This window comes from Aquarana catesbeiana, linkage group LG02 (assembly GCF_042186555.1).
Source record: "Aquarana catesbeiana isolate 2022-GZ linkage group LG02, ASM4218655v1, whole genome shotgun sequence".
Classification (NCBI taxonomy): domain Eukaryota; kingdom Metazoa; phylum Chordata; class Amphibia; order Anura; family Ranidae; genus Aquarana; species Aquarana catesbeiana.
Window position 1 is genome coordinate 509,851,520 of NC_133325.1, and position 18,445 is coordinate 509,869,964.

The window sequence follows — 18,445 nt, forward strand, 5'->3', positions numbered from 1 at the left end:
AGCAGGCAAGTATTATATGGTTCAGTTTATACTCCGCCATATGGATGGGTGTCATAAATAATCGGAACCGGCTGGCCAGGATTCCAAATGTGTTCTCCACCACTCTTCGGGCTCTGGCCAGCCGGTAATTAAAAACCCTCTGTTCCGGGGTGAGGGTCCTCATCGGGAATGGCCGCATCAGGTGGTCCCCCAGCGCAAATGCTTCATCAGCAACGAACACAAATGGGAGACCTTCAACATTGTCCTCTGGAGGTGGCAAGTCCAAGCTGCCATTCTGGAGACGCCTGTAGAACTCCGTCTGGGCGATCACTCCACCATCGGACATCCGGCCATTCTTCCCCACGTCCACATACAAGAAGTCGTAATTAGCCGACACCACCGCCAACATCACTATACTATTAAACCCCTTGTAATTATAATAGTACGACGCCGAGTTGGGTGTTGGGACGATGTGGACGTGTTTCCCATCAATTGCCCCTCCGCAGTTAGGAAAGTCCCACCGCTGGGCAAAGTGGGAGGCCACAGTCTGCCATTCCTGTGGCGTGGAAGGAAACTGTTGAGGAAAAAACAATAAACATTACTATTTTTTCACAGAAACATGGCAAACAGATTAGACACAAACATTATGGGTCAACCTCCAGATAGCATTTATTAAGGGGAATTTTACAACAACAAAGTATAAGGTACACCTATCATATTCCCCCTCCCCCCACCCTCTCATGGGCCATTTCTAACATTATAGGGGGGGGAACTCTTGGACAGGTAACCCTCTTCACTTCATTGAGAGATGAATGCCTAAATACAGGGTATTACTTGGAACAGCCCCTCCTTAGTTACACTATTGGCAGCCCACTGGACAGGTAAGAAGTGTCATAATACAAAGATATAAATACACACTGTACACATTTGAGCACATTTGGACATTCTGCTATTACCTATCAAGATCATAATAGGATACAAGAACTTTAAACAGTACCATTGGAAAGTATACAGGCAGGCCCTTGCACTACATGCTTTGGGGAATTCATCCATAAATCTGACCAGTAAAGAGGTGGGTATAGTGTGTATGGGTTTGGCAAAGTCAGCAGATAGATGATTGAGGATAGAGAATTGGGATCAGCTGACTTAGCAGTTGGGGGGGAGGGTTACAAAAAATTTGGGGACCCCACAAAAAAAAGCCTCTGGCCCTCTGCCTGAATTTAACATTTCCAAACATTTTAGGGGGTGTTTGGGGTAAAGCACTACTATGGAGCTGATAAAATACATTGTTAAGTGACTACATGAGGTGAATATAGGGCAGGAGACACCATGCTGGAGAGGTTATTGAAGGGCAAATATGTATGAAGGACCTAAAATAATAATTACCTAAAAATCCAGCATGCATGAGGACAAAGGGGACATTCACAGCATATTACAATCATGGTAATTAGGGAGGAAAGAAATACAATATATTAGCAAACATTCAATACAATAAAATGTGATATTAAAGGATAAAAATCTTACCTTCATATACTCCTTCTGCAGGACCTGGATGATGGCAGAACAGGTCTCTGGGATAATGATCCCCAGAGCCTGGGGGGAGATGCCTGTCGAGAACTTGAGGTCCTGCAGGCTTCTCCCTGTGGCCAAGTACCGCAAGGTAGCGACCAACCTCTGCTCCGGAGTGATGGCTTGCCTCATGCAGGTATCCTGCCTGCTGATATAGGGGGTCAGCGAAGCCAACAGACGGTGAAACACGGGGTCCGTCATCCTGAGAAAGTTCCTGAAATCATCAGGATTATTCTCACGGATCTCACGGAGCAAAGGCATATGTGAGAACTGGTCACGCTAAAGCAACCAATTCTTGGTCCATGAACTCCTCCCCACCCTGTTCATGGACTGGACTTGTGTCAAGGTCAGGACCCCAACACCAAGCCCCCACACAGCACGAACTCTACGAGGAGTACGCATACGAAACATGGCTAGAAAATGGTCGGTTGGTCAGAACGAAGTAACAGAACGCACTGAAGAACAGCAAGGCCTGTGAAGAGCGACCTGAAAAACAGCAACGAGCAGGCAAGATCACACAGAAAACTCCGATACGAACTGACTGCACGCACTGAAGAGCAGATACAAACCCACAAGCACAAACTGAACGTCAGAAAACGTTCTGAAAGCCACGAATCTGAAAAAGCGCGAATCGTCTCTCACCAAACTTTTACTAACACGAGATTAGCAAAAGGAGCCCAAAGGGTGCCGCGCTTGGTTCTGAACCGGCCTTTTTCTAGTCTCGTCGTACGTGGTGTACGTCACCGCGTTGTTGGCGATCGGAAATTCCGACAACTTTGTGCGACCGTGTCTAGGCAAAACAAGTTTGAGCCAACATCCGTCGGAAAAAATCCTAGGATTTTGTTGTCAGAATGTCCGAACAAAGTCCGACCGTGTGTACGGGGCATAAGTGTTTTGCTATAATGACTGTCCACTTTCACAACAATACTCTGAATTATCTGTAACGGGCCAAATTCCCCGGCTACCCCAACACAGTCTGATCCCACATCGTGTGGAGGGGGTGGCTGGAGAGGGAGCTGATAGTCAGTTATTACATCAGGTTGTTATACATTGTTATCTTACACTTGTTGATCTTCCACGCCTTGGACTATGTTGTATGATCATTTATGTACAAGTGAAAACTTTAAATAAAAAAAGATAAAAAAGAAAAAAGAAATTTAGCAAAGTGAAACCAACTACAATTTTCTTACCAGTTTTATCATTGACAGTCTATTAGTACTAGACTCAGCCTCTGCTAAGGAGGCTAATGGTTTACCAAAAGCCAGAAATAGTCTATTATCATGCACTAGGAGAAAAGAAGAGTATTATAGTGAAGATAAAAGGAAAGGAAAGAAAGGGGGGCCCCCCTATAAGTGAGGAAAGACCAGAATAAATTCTACATGGAAATAAACACCAGTAGCCAGGGACCAATGACTAATGAATAAGAATAAGTCACCATGGCATAACTACCATTTCATTGAAGTCTAGGGGTAATTCCAAGGTTGTCAGATTCTATCAAACTGTCTAACTTTATCTTTATGGATGGCTTCAATTTTCGCATGAACTTTCTACCTAAAACCTTGTAATTAGCTTCCACCTCCACCACAGTGGGCGCAGAGAACTTAGCTGAAGACCAAATCTCAGACCATTTCACTGTATCAAAGGTACAAACCATATCACACTTTCATTTAGCCACGTAAGAAGGAGGACCTACATAAGGTTACACCACCACCTGACTATAAAGGATCAAAATAAGACCTCTAATATGTGGGTCACATTTGCAAATGTGTTCAAAGTGGGACATTTGTTCCAGGACAGCCTCCGTCTGAATGTAAGGTGTATAAACATGTTTAATTTGCAGATAACAGAACAGTTCTGATCAAGGTAGTCCATAGGTTTTTTATAGGTCGGGGAAGGGCCGAAATGCTGAAGCAGCAGTCAGGTTTTTTTAGAGGCGTATTATGCCGCGTACACACGGTCGGACTTTTCGTCTACAAAAGTCCAACGGACGCTGACGGACTAAAGCTGGCTGGTAATCCGATCGTGTGTGGGCTTCTCCGGACTTTCAACGGACTTTTTCAGCCTCAAATCCGACGGACTTTAGATTTGAAACATGCTTCAAATCTTTCCGACGGACTCGAGTCCGGTCGAAAAATCCGCTCGTCTGTATGCTAGTCTGACGGACAAAAACCCACGCTAGGGCAGCTATTGGCTACTGGCTATCAACTTCCTTATTTTAGTCCGGTGTACGTCATCACGTAAGAATTCGACGGACTTTTGTGTGATCGTGTGTAGGCAAGTCTGTTCGTTAGAAAGTCCGCCGCAAGTCCGTCGAAAGTCCGTCGAAAGTCTGCCGGACAGGCTGTCGGACTTTTGTAGCTGAAAAGTCCGACCGTGTGTACGCCCCATTAGATCCGACGCGGTCCACTCCTGAAACGACCCTGGAGAATCCCAGGCTGGAAAAAAGGCTTTATTTTTTAGGAAAGGAAAGAAGAGGAGCATGAGGTAGGCCACATGCCGTCTTAAATTTATCCCAGATCGAGAGGGAGTGCTTTGTGATGGGGTCGGAAATAGAGGTTGTGTCATCCATGCGTGACCATGGAGATAGGATCACATTCCACTGACTCAATCGCAACCCACAGAGAAATTTTAGAGGTTGTGTGGTACTTAAATAAGATGGCAAGATGCGCTGCATTGTAATATGCCACAAAATTTGGTAGTCCCAGCCCCCAGAAATCAGGTAGTTTTAGCAATACACGGCTTAGCAGTGCCCCATATAAAGGTTGCCACTCTTTGTTGTTTAATCCAAAGAAAATACGTGGGAACAGGGATCAGTAAGACTCTGAAGAGATATAGAAATTTTGGCAAAATACCCATCTTGATTACATTAATTTTGCCTATCCAGGAGATGGGTAGGGAGGACCACTGTGTCAGAAGGTCAGATATCTGTATCAAAAGAGTGGGGAAATTGGTTGTGAAAAGGTCAGAGGTGGTATCTGTGAAGCGAATACCTAGATAAGGAAGCTGGTCCATTTGCATCTCCACTCCCCCATGTACATTAAGCCATGTAAGGGATAAGCAAGCATTTCATCCATTCCATAGTGGAACCTGCAGATTTTGTGTAATAAATATTGAGCATCTACTCACATAAGTACAAGGATAAATCACATGGCTTAATGTACATGATGGAGCGGAGGTGAAAACAGTGAATCCTTGCTTCATGTTTTTCTTCATTTCTTGCGTGTGTCACTTTGGAATGATGGTGTCACCCTATGAACTTAGGGCTGGTTCACACCACAGAGATGCAGTCTACATGCATGTGGCAGCACAGTGGCTAAGTGGTTAGCACTAGGGTTGTTGATTCAAATCCCAACCATGGCACTACCTGCCTGGAGTTTGCATGTTCTCCCTGTGCCTGCGTGGGTTTTTGCCCACGCTCCAAAGACATGCTGGTAGTTGATTTGGCTTCTGTCTAAATTGTCCCAAGTATGTGTATGAATGCGAGTTATGGACTTTAGATTGTAAGTTCCTTGAAGGTAGGACCTGGTATGAATATAGAATATTTATGTAAAGCGCTGTGTAAATTAACAATGCTATAAGAAGTACCTGAACTAATAATAATGAATATTTTTATATGTGTTTTTTGCAATCTGGTATATTTTAGAAGGGTTTCACGTAATGGAAACAAAAGAGCTGACATTTTAAATGTGTGTGGGGAGGATGTTGGGCTCGCTCTTTCACCCCCCCGGGCTGCAGGACTGTATGCTCAGATAAGTGTGTGTTAGTGATTTTGGGGAAGGCCACACATTTTTTCCGTTTTTTTTTTTTTGGCATGGGGCTCCCCCTCAAATCCACAACAGACTGAAGAGCCTTTTTTCTTCTTTCTTGTTTCCTCTTATTTGTTCCTTTGTTTACTTTTCTTTGCTCCCCTCCATGTTATATGTCCTGGTGGGCTGGAGGTGGTCTGGTGATGTTTTTTTTGACAGACAATCTTAGATTTATATTAATATGTTTATTAAAAACTTTTTCAACTTGTAATGTTTAATGTTACTTTTCTGTTATACTTTGTAATGGTCTCTGTTGCATTATCTCCTCTATGGGGTTTCCTAGACGTGTTGTGAGCGTCATAATATCATTGCGCATTAGAGGGCCCCATATGTCCCCACTTCTTTCTGTGTCATGGACAGCCCCTTTTTCCAACATGGTGCCTTCTGACTTGTGTGAGGATGTGTTGCCTTGCCGGGTAGACTCAGAGCTTGTTTGGCATGTAAATATATAAATAGAGACGGTGATAGTAGTATCACCTGTGTATCTCTCTGGGGGATGCGTTTGGTGCAGGTTCTTTGGTAAGTTTCTGTAGTAATAACCAACAGCCCATATTATGCTATGGCTCGAGGATCATTATTAATCTTGCATTTGCTTTGTCTCCAGGATACACTACCTATCCTTGGATACTGCCTCAATTGGGTGTTTTTCTTCCCATATACAAGCACAAATAATAAGGTAAAAAGTTATGGATATTTAAACTAGTAGAGGTGAATTTATGCATTGCACGATCTGTGTATGCATAGAAATATGCATACACCCTTGTGGATGCAGGTACCAATAATTATATTATATACTATTATGTTTTTTGTAGGAGCGTGTGTTTTTTGATCAGTGCAGCGCTGCATGTGCAACAAGCCAGTCTTATATTTTGACACCATTAAAAACTTTATTTATATATATAAAGAAATGCAACCCTATCTAAATGTACTGTTTACTTGTCATTACTGAGGGATGGTTTTCAAGTATATCTGACAACATCTCTTTTCCCTTTTTAACCAGACTAATACTAGTTGTATTTTGTGCCTTTCAAAGGGCTCTCATGCCCTTCAGGGTGGGTCACCTCTCTTTTCCGAGCCCCTGGCTACTTGACATCCCTCGGTAAGGCATGTGGACAGTGGGTGTTTTGTAACAGATGTCTTATATATACATGAACTCTTATTGTGTGTATTCACATAATGTTTCTTGTGAGTAATATGTATATTTTCTCTATTTCCATAGCTATATGACAATCATTTCTTTACATCATCTAACTATAGAAAGCTCCTGAAGAAGCGGCTAATGTAAACCCGCAAAACATGTGCAGCAACCAATATACAGATGGTATTTATGTTCTAGTTGTTATGATAGGATGCAACTATTTCGATTGTCACAATCTGTTTTTATTCTGTGAATATGTTATTATATTTGTTTTTGTAATAAAATTCCCTTAATAATTTTACTCTTGACTGCTTAATATTAGTTGATATATGGTACCATTAAAGTCCAAACATAGCCTCTCTCTCTTTCTATCTATACCTTGATTTGACGAAGGTGCCATAAATAATATTTCTATTTTCATGGCACTTCTCCACACTTTTTTTTACACACAAACGGGATCTTGGCTAAATCCTGCAGTCCTATGCTCTCTAGGGACCACGTTTAGCATTTTATATTAAGGAAAATTGACTATTCTGACTTGACATTTACTGAGGCTGTGTTCACACTATTGCGAATTGGATGTGGAAATGTCCGCATCCAATTCGCACGTCAGGAGAATTTGACCGGCTCTCAATGGAGCTGGTTCACACAGTTTGGAACAGCTGCGGAGCAAATTGCACAGGAGTCCTGTACGTCGTCTGTGCCGTTTCAGGTCCAAATTTGGCCAAAAATTTGGACCAAAATCAGACCTGAAAGCCCTTGGGCCCCTGCTGTGAGCCGCTCCACATGGCAGTGGAACCAAGCCTTATAGGCGTTCACCTATTTGATTGTGCTTCTCCATTCTCCACATCAAAGTCTTAGTTGTTTCAGTTAGGTGCAATTAACAGTCTAACATCTATTGCTTCTCCTTATTCTTAGTAAATTAAATTAACCCAACTGTGTCCAACTTAATATACTTAAAAGACCACATCATATGCATTGCACATTGGAATAAAACTTGTTAGATGGGAGCAAGGATCACATTCCCTATGTGAGCAGCCTCGCTCTTAGTCAAGTTCATAATATAAGTGTGCCACATTGACCCAATGCATTAAAGTTGTTGTAAAGTTAGAAGGTTTATTATCTTAATGCATTCTATGCATTAAGATAAAAAGCCTTTAGTGTGTAGCGGCCCCCCTCAGCCCTTCTAATACTTACCTAAGCCCCATCAGAAATATTTCAACCAGTATAAATCTGCAGACATATTTTATCTCTCTCATTAACACCTTATTATCCCGTCCCCGTTGTCTCTACCTTGAGCTCTCTACTTTGCCTTCCACTACCTCCACCCACTAACTCACTCACTTCTCAGGAGATCTCCAATCACTTCAAACAGAAGATTGATACAATTTGTGAGGAGATCTCTACTGTTTAGATACCCTCCACGATTTACACTTCATACCCACAGGTACAATCATTACTTCCCTTTTTCAACCCCACCACTATAGACGAGGTTGCTAAACTACTTGCTAACATCCATCTTACCACCTGCCCTCTGCATCCTGTTCCCTAGAAAATGCTACCCTCTGGCTCTATTCTACACTCTCTAACACACATCTTCAATCTCTCCCTCTTTTCTGGCATCTTCTCCAACCCTCTAAAACATGAACTTGTCAGCCCCATACTTAAAAAAGCCCTCACTGGACCCATCCAATCTTAACAACCTACGCCCCATCTCCTTGCTCCTCTTTTTATTGAAACTTCTTGAACGTCTGGTCTGCAACCACCTTGCTGATGATAGCCTTCTTGATCCCCTTCAATCTGGATTTCGTCCTCAACACTCTACAGAAACTGCTCTCCTAAAACGATCTACTAATGGGCAAAACCAATGGACACTATTCTGTACTCCTACTCCTGGAACTCTCTGCTGCCGTTGATATGGTTGACCACCCCCTCCTTCTGTCTCTGTGACTTTACTCTTTGCTGGCCCTCTTCCTTTATGCAACCATACCTTTAGCGCTACTTACAATTCCACTTCCTCCTTTCCTCTTCCTTTCTCTGTTGGGGTCCCCCAAGGTTCTGTTCTTGGACCTCTCCTATTTTCAATCTACACCTTCTCCCTGGGTCAGCTGATAGCCTCCCATGCTTTCCAATAGCACATCTACGCTGAGGACACCCAAATCTATTTCTTTACCCCTCAGCTCACTCCTTCAGTCTCCTCACATATCACTAATTTACTATAAAATATATCAGTCTGTATTTCACATCACTTCCTCAAACTTAATCTATCCAAAACCGAACGTATAATTTTTCCTCCCCCACATGCCCCTTCCCCTGATCTCTCTGTCAAAATCAATGGCACAGCTATAGGTCCATCCCCGCCTGCCAAGTTCCTAGGTGTAGTCCTGGACTCTGAACTCTCCTTTAAAGGGTAACTCCACTTTTGTGGAGAAAATAATAGCAAATAAATTATTAAAAATGCCCTTTCCTTTTCAATCTGCAGCTGCTGTAATTTTCTGAGAATGCATTGCAATATGGCTACCTGGAGTTGTCCTGTACACAGAATGTGTACTGACCACTCCCCAGAAACATAATTTCCTGCTTGTGTGATTGGCTCACGAATTTTCCCAGAAGTCTGCCTAAGATTCAAGTCAGATTTTAGGCATCCCCTGCAACTAAATATCATTTTTGGAGAAATACTTTTAATAGGAACAGGGATGCAGGCCCAGCAACTTTCCTCATTAGTGCTCTGCAGCTGCACAGCTGACAATTAATTATGAAATCATTCCCATTAGACTCACTCGGTACAGAGACACAGAAAAATGCAGAGGGATTTCTTCAGAATAACAAAAGGTAGTAATCTGCAGCAAAGGTTGTTATAATCCTTGCAATGTACATAGATCACCCAGAGTGGAATGTTTTTTTCTCAAGTTATGCTTTAAGCCCCACGTCCAATCACTGTCCAAATCTTGCCACCTCAACCTCTGCAACATCTCCAAAATACGCCCCTTTCTAACCAATGACGCAACAAAGCTCTTAATTCACTCCCTGGTCATCTCTCGCCTCGACTACTGCTATTCCCTCCTCATTGGCTTACCTCTACATAGTCTATCCCCCCTTCAATCCACCATGAATGCTTCTGCTAGACTCACCCACCTTACCAATCTCTCTGTGTCTGCTACTCCTCTCTGTACCAACCTAATTGTTCTCTTCATTATTCTCAAAACCTCCTGCTCTCTAGCTCCCACATCACCTCCTCCCATGCTCGCCACCAGGACTTTTCCAGAGCCTCTCCAATACTATCGAACTCCTTACCCAAATCTGTCCAATTATCTCCTACTTTATTAGCTTTTACAGTACCTGACCGCAAGATTGTGTTTCCAGCGCGATCCCATCCTGCTGGTTCTCGGCAATAGGGTACTGTGCATCTCGCGCTGGCTCGCTCATCGGGAAAGGAAAAATGTGTTTTTTCCTTTCCCGATGAGCGACATGCATTGCTGACAGCTGTCTGGTGTGAATCATGAAGGGGAACGCCGCGCCAAATTTTTAATCAAAAACCGGCATGGGTTCCCCTCCAGGGGCATACCAGGCCCTTCGGTCTGGTATGGATTTTAAGGGGAACCCCCTATGCCGAAAAATCGGTGTGGGCCCCCCAAAATCCATACCAGACCCTTATCCGAGCACACAGCCCAGCCGGTCAGGAAAGGGGGTGGAGACAAGTGAGCGCCCCCCCTCCTGAACCGTACCAGGCCGCATGCCCTCAACATGGGGGGTGGGTGCTTTGGGGGAGAGGGGTGCCTTGCGGCCCCCACCCCAAAGCACCTTGTCCTTATGTTGAGGAGGACAAGGGCCTCTTCCCGACAACCCTGGCCGTTGGTTGTCGGGGTCTGTGGGTGCGGAGCTTATCGGAACCCTTTAATAAGCACCCACACCCCCCATGTTGAGGGCATGCAGCCTGGTATGGTTCAGTAGGGGGGGCGCTTGCTCGTCCCCACCCCTTTTCCTGACCGGCTGGGCTGCATGCTCGGATAAGAGTCTGGTATGGATTTTGGGGGGACCCCCATGCCAATTTTTCGGCATAGGGGGTTCCCCTTAAAATCTATACCAGACCGAAGGGCCTGGTATGCTCCTGGAGGGGAACCCATGCCGGTTTTTTATTTAAAATTTGGCGCAGCGTTCCCCTTCATGATTCATACCAGACAGCTGTTAGCAATGCGTGTCACTTATCGGGAAAGGGAAACATTTTTTCCTTTCCCGATGAGCGAGCCAGCTCGGAGCTGGCTCCCGCGACGGGGCTCGCAGGTGTCAAATCTCACCGATAACAACGGCTAAATTTACACAAGATCGCGGTCACCTACTGTAGATGATCCCTGAAAACCCTCCTCTTCAGAGAAGCCTATCCTACCCACAACTAACAACTGTATTTTCATTTTCTCCATCTGATTATCCCCCACAGCTATTAACTTTTGTTCCACATGACCCTCCCTTCTAGATTGTAAGCTCTAATGAGTAGGACCCTCTGATTCCTCCTGTATTGAAATGTATTGCAACTGTACTGTCTGCCCCCATGTTGTAAAACTGTTGGCGCTATATAAATCCTGTATAATAATAATATTAATCTCGGTCCAGCTATGTGTATGAGTACCTCGGCCATCCAGGACTCTCCCTTCTGGCTGAGACACAGCAGTGGTGCCATTGGCTCCTGCTGCTGTTAATCAAAGTCAGTTAGCCCATGAGGAGAGAGGGGTGGGGCCAAACCGTGGCTCCATTTCTGAATGGACACATGGATTTGCAGCTCAGCTCAGGTGCCCCCACAGCAAGCTGCTTGCTGTGGGGGCACTCAGCAGTAGGAAGGGGCCCTAAACTCAAGGCGAGGGTCCTGAGAAGAGGAGGATCCAGGCTGCTCTGTGCAAACACACCATTAGGGGTATTCTCATAGGACAGTTTTTGCACATAAGACAAATTTAATATAGAAGCCAGTGCGCTATATAAATGATTTCTGGATAGGGGTTACCCTAAGTGGGTGATAAATATAGCTTATAGCATTGTAAAATGCAAGCGTAGAGATGAGTTAGTGACTCCACAGGTTTGTGAGAGATTGGATCCATATAAAAACAAATTAACCTTATCAACACCATTTAGCTTGGAGTTTAGTGAGGTTCACGCTATCATCAACAAACACCTACCAATTCTCTGTGTCAATGATGTATGTGCGAATAACCTGCACAATGGCATCAACATAGTACCCCAAAGGGCATCAACATTAGGACATTCCCTGTCACCCAGTTTTTAAGACAACTAGACTAGGACTTTCAAATGTGGGTCGTAAGGATGTCCCTGTTGTGGCCATGTTCTGGAGGGAAATATTTTTAGGGTGTTATCCTACCAGAGGGTATATGAGATCAGGCCCTTTTATAATTATAACATGAGTTATGTTATATATCTAGTTACTTGTGACATTTGCTATATGCAGTATGTTGGTAGGACTAAGAGACGTCTGAGAGATCGTTTCTATGAACATGTTTATAGTGTAGTCAAATATAAGGGAACCAATATAGCCAAACACTTTAGAGAGTGACTTGATGGTAACATGAAGGCCATGAAAGTGCAGGTTATAGAAAAAGTGTGTCCATCTAAAAGGGGGGGGGTGATGTCTTCCAGATGTTGTGTCGAAGAAAGATATTCTGGATACATCGGCTCCAGACTTGCATTCCTTTAGGTCTCAACTTTGAGTGGGATGTCAGCCACTACCACGGTTTAAGATCTGTCACATTATTGTGGATCTGCTTTGGCTAGAGATGTTGTTATGTTCTTTACCATTTGTTAGTCCATACGATGTAATGAGATCAGACCATGTTCCACATATATGGTTTTATATACATATTTTTATGTGTATATTTTATATATGTTGATTTATTATTCTGTTAGATTTGGCTCCAACTCTTCTCTCACCAGTCTCATATTTACAATCGATAGTTATAATTAACTGGTAATTTATTATAGTGTGTTGATTGGATTGTAGACATTGTTTGTATTGGATACAGAGGGTTTTTTGTGGGGTATCTTTTATGGCTACAGGTTGGAGTCATCATGTGGTATGCGAGGGGAGATGTTGCTTTTTTAGTCCTACCAGTTTTAACATTAGAATTTCGACTAGCACCATATACCCCACACTTCCCCATTTAGATTTTTTACCATTCTTGTGGTCCACAATATCAAATTGATCTATTTATTTTATGATATTGGGACTGTTTTCTTCTTTTTCTTCTTTTTGTACTTTTGATTTTAATATATAAATTGCTAGGTTATGTGTACATGGAATGTTATATTTCATTTTAATCTATACAGGATATTATTTCTCTAGTAATTTATTTGCACTTTTCATTCATATGTTTGGGCCAGTTTTCATTATTTTCAAAATTATGTTTTTGTCATTTAAATTCTTATTACTTTACACATTAACATATCTATATTTATACTGTGTGATCACTATAACAATCTTTGGTAGTGTTACTTTTTTTATAAATACAACTTATATATATATTTTTTATTTATTTATTTTTTCTATAAAGTTTACATGCTATTTTGTCATATGATAACACAGAGGTATGGTTATGCAGGTGTATAGGGTTGCCTTGTCAGACATTCAGCACAACTGATTACATTATCCCGCACCTGCATGGGGGGATAAAGCCTTTATATGCTCGATGCTTCAGTTGTGCCACGGGTTTGAAGAAGCACTGAGGTCAGTGTGAAACGCGTCACCTCCTGGGTTCAGGCACTTTGTCTTGTTGGCTGTAATTTGCTTATTTGAATAAACTCGTTGGAACGTTCCTTTGGTGTGCAGCCGTTATTTTCTTCTCATTGATTATTGGTGGAGAGCCGTGGCTTGCACCTAGCGCATCCGGACTGCAGTGATTGCACACCTGGAGCGGCGTATTCCTTGTTTGAATCTTCTGCTCTGTGCAAAACCACTGCACAGAGCAGGTAAGTATAAGATGTTAGTTATTTTCAAAGAAAAAAAAAATTAGACTTTATTATCACTTTAAATCCATATTGTAACTGCCCTTGATTAATTATTTCATGTTAATTGTAAAATATATGTTTGAAATTTTGTTGAAGCTGAACTGTAGGCAGATAAATGACAGCAATTAATGCAGCTCTGTATTTATTGTTTTTTGTTTTTTGTTTTTTAATGCAGGGTAAGTTCCTAAATTTGATTTGATATGAGCCTCTTGCAGTCGCTGTATAACAGATATTCATTGTCAAAGGAAGAAGCAGCACAAAGATCAATGAGTTTATGTACTAATAAGGAGAAAACAGACTCACAGAGATGCGCTGAATCACTATGCTGCTTCTCCACCTGTCCATGGGTGAGTCCAGGATGGCCTGGGTTCTGAATTGATGCTGGCCATTATTTAACCAAGAAGAGTGAAGGCACCTTGTGACAGAAAGGATGTACTGCAGCAGACAGGTTGAAAGTGAGGATTGCAGAGAAATCTGCTTTTTATTTTATCTTTTAATGAGCTAAAAATTATGTATTTTATTTTTTAGTCACAGCCCTTTTTTCTGTAAATTCTGTGAAAAGGAAGACATGATTTCTTAAAAATTAGTCCTAAAAAATTAACATTTATTGCGAATAAAAAGCATACATGCAAGTACACATGGTACTCTTCAGATTTATTATAGGCGGTTGTGGTTGAACAGCGGGAAATAATATTGGAATAAAGGAATGGGTTGCATGTCACAATTCACAAGATTTTATTCAGCATCTTAAAGATTTATAAGGATGTTGAGTTGATTTCCTCTTTAAATGGCAATCACCATTAATTTGTTTTACTTGCAGTGCTGAGTCTTTTGATTGCATTTGGCCTACCTAACTGAAGCTATAAATGCAATACTGTATTGATCCCTAGGAGAAAAAAAAGTAAATAATCATCTTATTACATGAAGTCAAATATTGTGGACAGTCTTTTGTTTCAGTCTCCCATTGCAACTGTGAAGCAAGCAACTCATGTTCACACAGGTCAGGAAAAGTGAAGCCTATTACCTACTTGCAAGCAACTTTACCCTTTTAGGCTTGTGTACAACACCTTCATTAATAATAATGCATACAGAAGATTGATGGAGCTGTCCAAAAATACACTGTTTAAGCACACTTTTTACATCTTCTTTAAATAGGGTGCATGAATAATTCTCTTTTCTGTGTGCTAGTCTAACATTATAATTTCCCACTCTGTCTTTACTCTCTTCCATTTATGCTGTCAGTTTCACACCTAGCATGACATGTAATGCATAACGCAACTCTACATTTTTTTTGTTTTAATCCCGTAACAAAATTTCAAAGGAATGCAAACAAAAGATGTTATATATTATTCTGCTTTTTAAGACAGGTACAGAGAAAGGCTTGCTCTCAATGAAATATTAAACACTTTTGTTATCGAACAGGACCTGGAATACATTAGAATGTAAAATACCTTTCACTTGTAATTGCAGATAAAACACATCTACAGACATAAATAATACACAGAGTGTTTTGAAGATAATCTTCTGTACAATGCCAAATTATTCTCATTGGTGTCAAATATATACAAGCTCTTTGTTCAGTCTGCTCTGCCTGATATTGATGTTTGCAGCATAATAATATAGCAGGTCTAATAGGTTTGCTCACTCAGGGGTTGACTTACTAAAACAGTATTTTTCACCATAGTATATGTTTACTTCTAATACCTAATCCAGTTAAGAAGAATTTAAAAATAAAAATGGGCCTTAAACTACATTTGGTATTTGTAGTAAATAAGCTACAATGAAAATTAAACTTTTTTTGTAAATCAGCCCTGCAGGCTTGAGGCAACACGTACTAAATGGGAAGGGCAGAGTTTTAAGCACTTATTACGTTAAGCACTTACCCTGTTTCCCCGAAAATAAGACCTAGCGTGATTGTCGGTGGTGGCTGCAATATAAGCCCTACCCCCCGAATAAGCCCTAGTTAAAGTCCTTGTAGGTCTTACTTTGAGGGTAGGGCTTATTTTTGGAGAAACAGGGTAGGGCTTATTTGGGGGGTAGGGCTTATATTGCAGCCATCACCGACAATCACGCTAGGTCTTATTTTCGGGGAAACAGGGTATTACATTTCATAATACTGCTTAATTTATTTAAAAGGGAAATGTTGAAGTTGTTATTAACGGACAAACAACCAAATAACACATGCAAATGTTTTTTCAGATGAATTAACTCTATCTTCGAATGCTACAAGCAAGCAAAAAAGCTAGTATCCCTGAAGTTGGCACAGCACTAAAAAAAATGTGATAGTGTCCTCCTCCCCAGAGAGACTTTCTAGGCATCAAGGCTGGTTTCTCCAAAGCTAAAGTGTTGTGGAGCATGCCACCATGATGATACCAACCTATATGCCTTAAAGAACTGTGAAGGTGCTTTACCATCAGTCCCCCAAAAAGGCACCCCTCTTACTGCATCAGCATCCTGTGCTAATGTGTGTCAGAATCCAGTATTAAACAGGGCTTATAGGAAATATGCCTATTCCCTCTGTGGAGTAGATAAGTTACTACGATCTACCATATTAGGAAATTGGACACCTTTTAGCACAAATTGTAGGGAAAGGACTCATGCCTATCCCTGCCCTCAGTTATGAAGATTTTATATACCAAAAATCCGTGATTAAACTTGCGTGCATGTTTTCACCACTACTTTATCTTCATATTTGCTATTTGCAAAAAAAAACATGTTATTTGAGCCACACAGTTAAAGGTTGCATAAAACACTTGGTGCAGTATAACAAAGTTGGTAGTCAGATAGTAACCTGAAAAAAGTGCAAAAGAGACAACTGAGGAAAGAGAAGAGAAAATAGATAGGCCCTTCAAATAAGGGACAGTTGGGAGCCACGCTAAAGCACTCCATTTTTGATTTCTCACAAATATGCTAGAACAAACATGAAAAAGCAGCACAAATGAGAAAGCTGCACATAATATCTAGGTCAAACCTACTACTGTCCATCTTGTGCTATACTGATCTATCATTTTACGACCCAGGCTAGGTCACACAGTCTGTAAATATTTCAATGTTTTGATGTTCTCAGACTTCCGTGTTGAAGTCTGTCAGGCATTTTACATCTTCTGTTTATGTGCATGCAGATTAATTTCTATTCAACAATGGAGTGAAGAAGTAATAATTACATTAGGAGTTTCTACTTTTACTGGCTGTCAAGAATTCACATTTTTAAATATACTTATTAGCATGTAATTATGGAATTATGTAATTTCCCATTTCCATTGCCTTTTTAAGACGTGTGTATATAAGGTGGTGGTGAGGGGGGAAGCAAAAAAGTATAGAAAAGCAAAACAGTATAGATAAAGATGAAAAATTGACCCCTAAATTGTGGCTTTGCAGTTTTGTTATGTAAGAGGTTATCAGCACTGTCAGTTGCTGTTATATGGGTAGATGCTGCACCCTGGAAGTGATGGAATAGGAGCTTGAAATACATTATAGAGAACATGAAGTATCTTATTTATTTAGGAGGATAAGGTTCCATTTTGAACCCTGTATAAAAATGTAGGGACACACTAGAAGAAGTTCATGGATTATACACAAATTCTATTTAAACTTAAAGCGGTTGCAAAGGCTGAAGTTTTTTTACCTTCAAGCATTCTATGCATGAAGGTAAAAAACCTTCTGCGTGCTGCTCCCCCAACAGCCTCCCTAATACTCACCTGAGCTCCTTTTCGATCCAGTGATGTGCACGAGAGCCTCAGCTGTCCTGGGACTACCTCTTTCCATTGGCTGAGACAGCAGTGGGTCCATTGGCTCCCACTGCTGTCAATCACAGCCAGTGAGCCAATGAGGAGAAAGCATGGGGTGGGGCTGAGCCACGACTCTATGTGTCTTTTGTATTCATAGAGCAGGATTTGGGAGCTGGCACGCACCAGTTGCCCCATAGCAAGCAGCTTGGTATTGGGGGCACTGGTCAAGGGGGAGGAACCAGGAGTGTCGGTGGGGGACCCGAGAAGAAGAGGCTCAGGGCTGCTTTGTCCAAAACCACTGCACAGAGCAAGTATATATGACACCTTCTTCTGACACAGTCTTCTCAGTTGCACACTTGGACACGTTGCACTCTACATGTGGACTAGTGAGGAGCCGAACACCCCCCGGTTCGGTTCGCAGCAGAACATGCGAACAGGCAAAAAATGTTTTCGAACACACGAACACCGTTAAAGTCTATGGGACACGAACATGAAAAATCAAATGTGCTAATTTTAAGGGTTAATATGCAAGTTATTTTCCTAAAAAGTGTTTGGGGACCTGGGTCCCACCCCAGGGGACATGTATCAATACAAAAAAAAGTTTTTAAAACTGCCATTTTTTTGGGAGCAGTGATTTTAATAATCCTTAAAGTGAAACAATAAAAGTGAAATATTCCTTTAAATTTCGTACCTGGGTGGTGTCTATAGTATGCCTGTAAAGTGGCGCATTTTTCCTGTGTTTAGAACAGTCCCTGCACAAAATGACATTTCTAAAGGAAAAAAAGTCATTTAAAAGTAATAGTGGCTATAGTGAATTGTCTATGGGAGAAATCAAAAGTCCTAATTTTAATTGTTAATATGCAAATTATTGTCATAAAAAGTGTATGGGGACTTGGGTCCTGCCCCAGGGGACATGTATCAATGCAAAAAAAAGTTTTAAAAACGGCCTTTTTTTGGGAGCAGTGATTTTAATAATGCTTAAAGTGAAACAATAAAAGTAAAATATTCCTTTAAATTTAGTACCTGGGGGGTGTCTATAGTATGCCTGTAAAGTGATGTATTTTTCCCGTGTTTAGAACAGTCCCTGTACAAACTGACATTCCGAAAGGAAAAAAAGTCATTTAAAAGTAATAGCGGCTATAGTGAATTGTAGGGTCTCGGCAATACAGATAAAAGTCATTGAAAAAAACACATGGGATCCCCCAGTCCATTACCAGGCC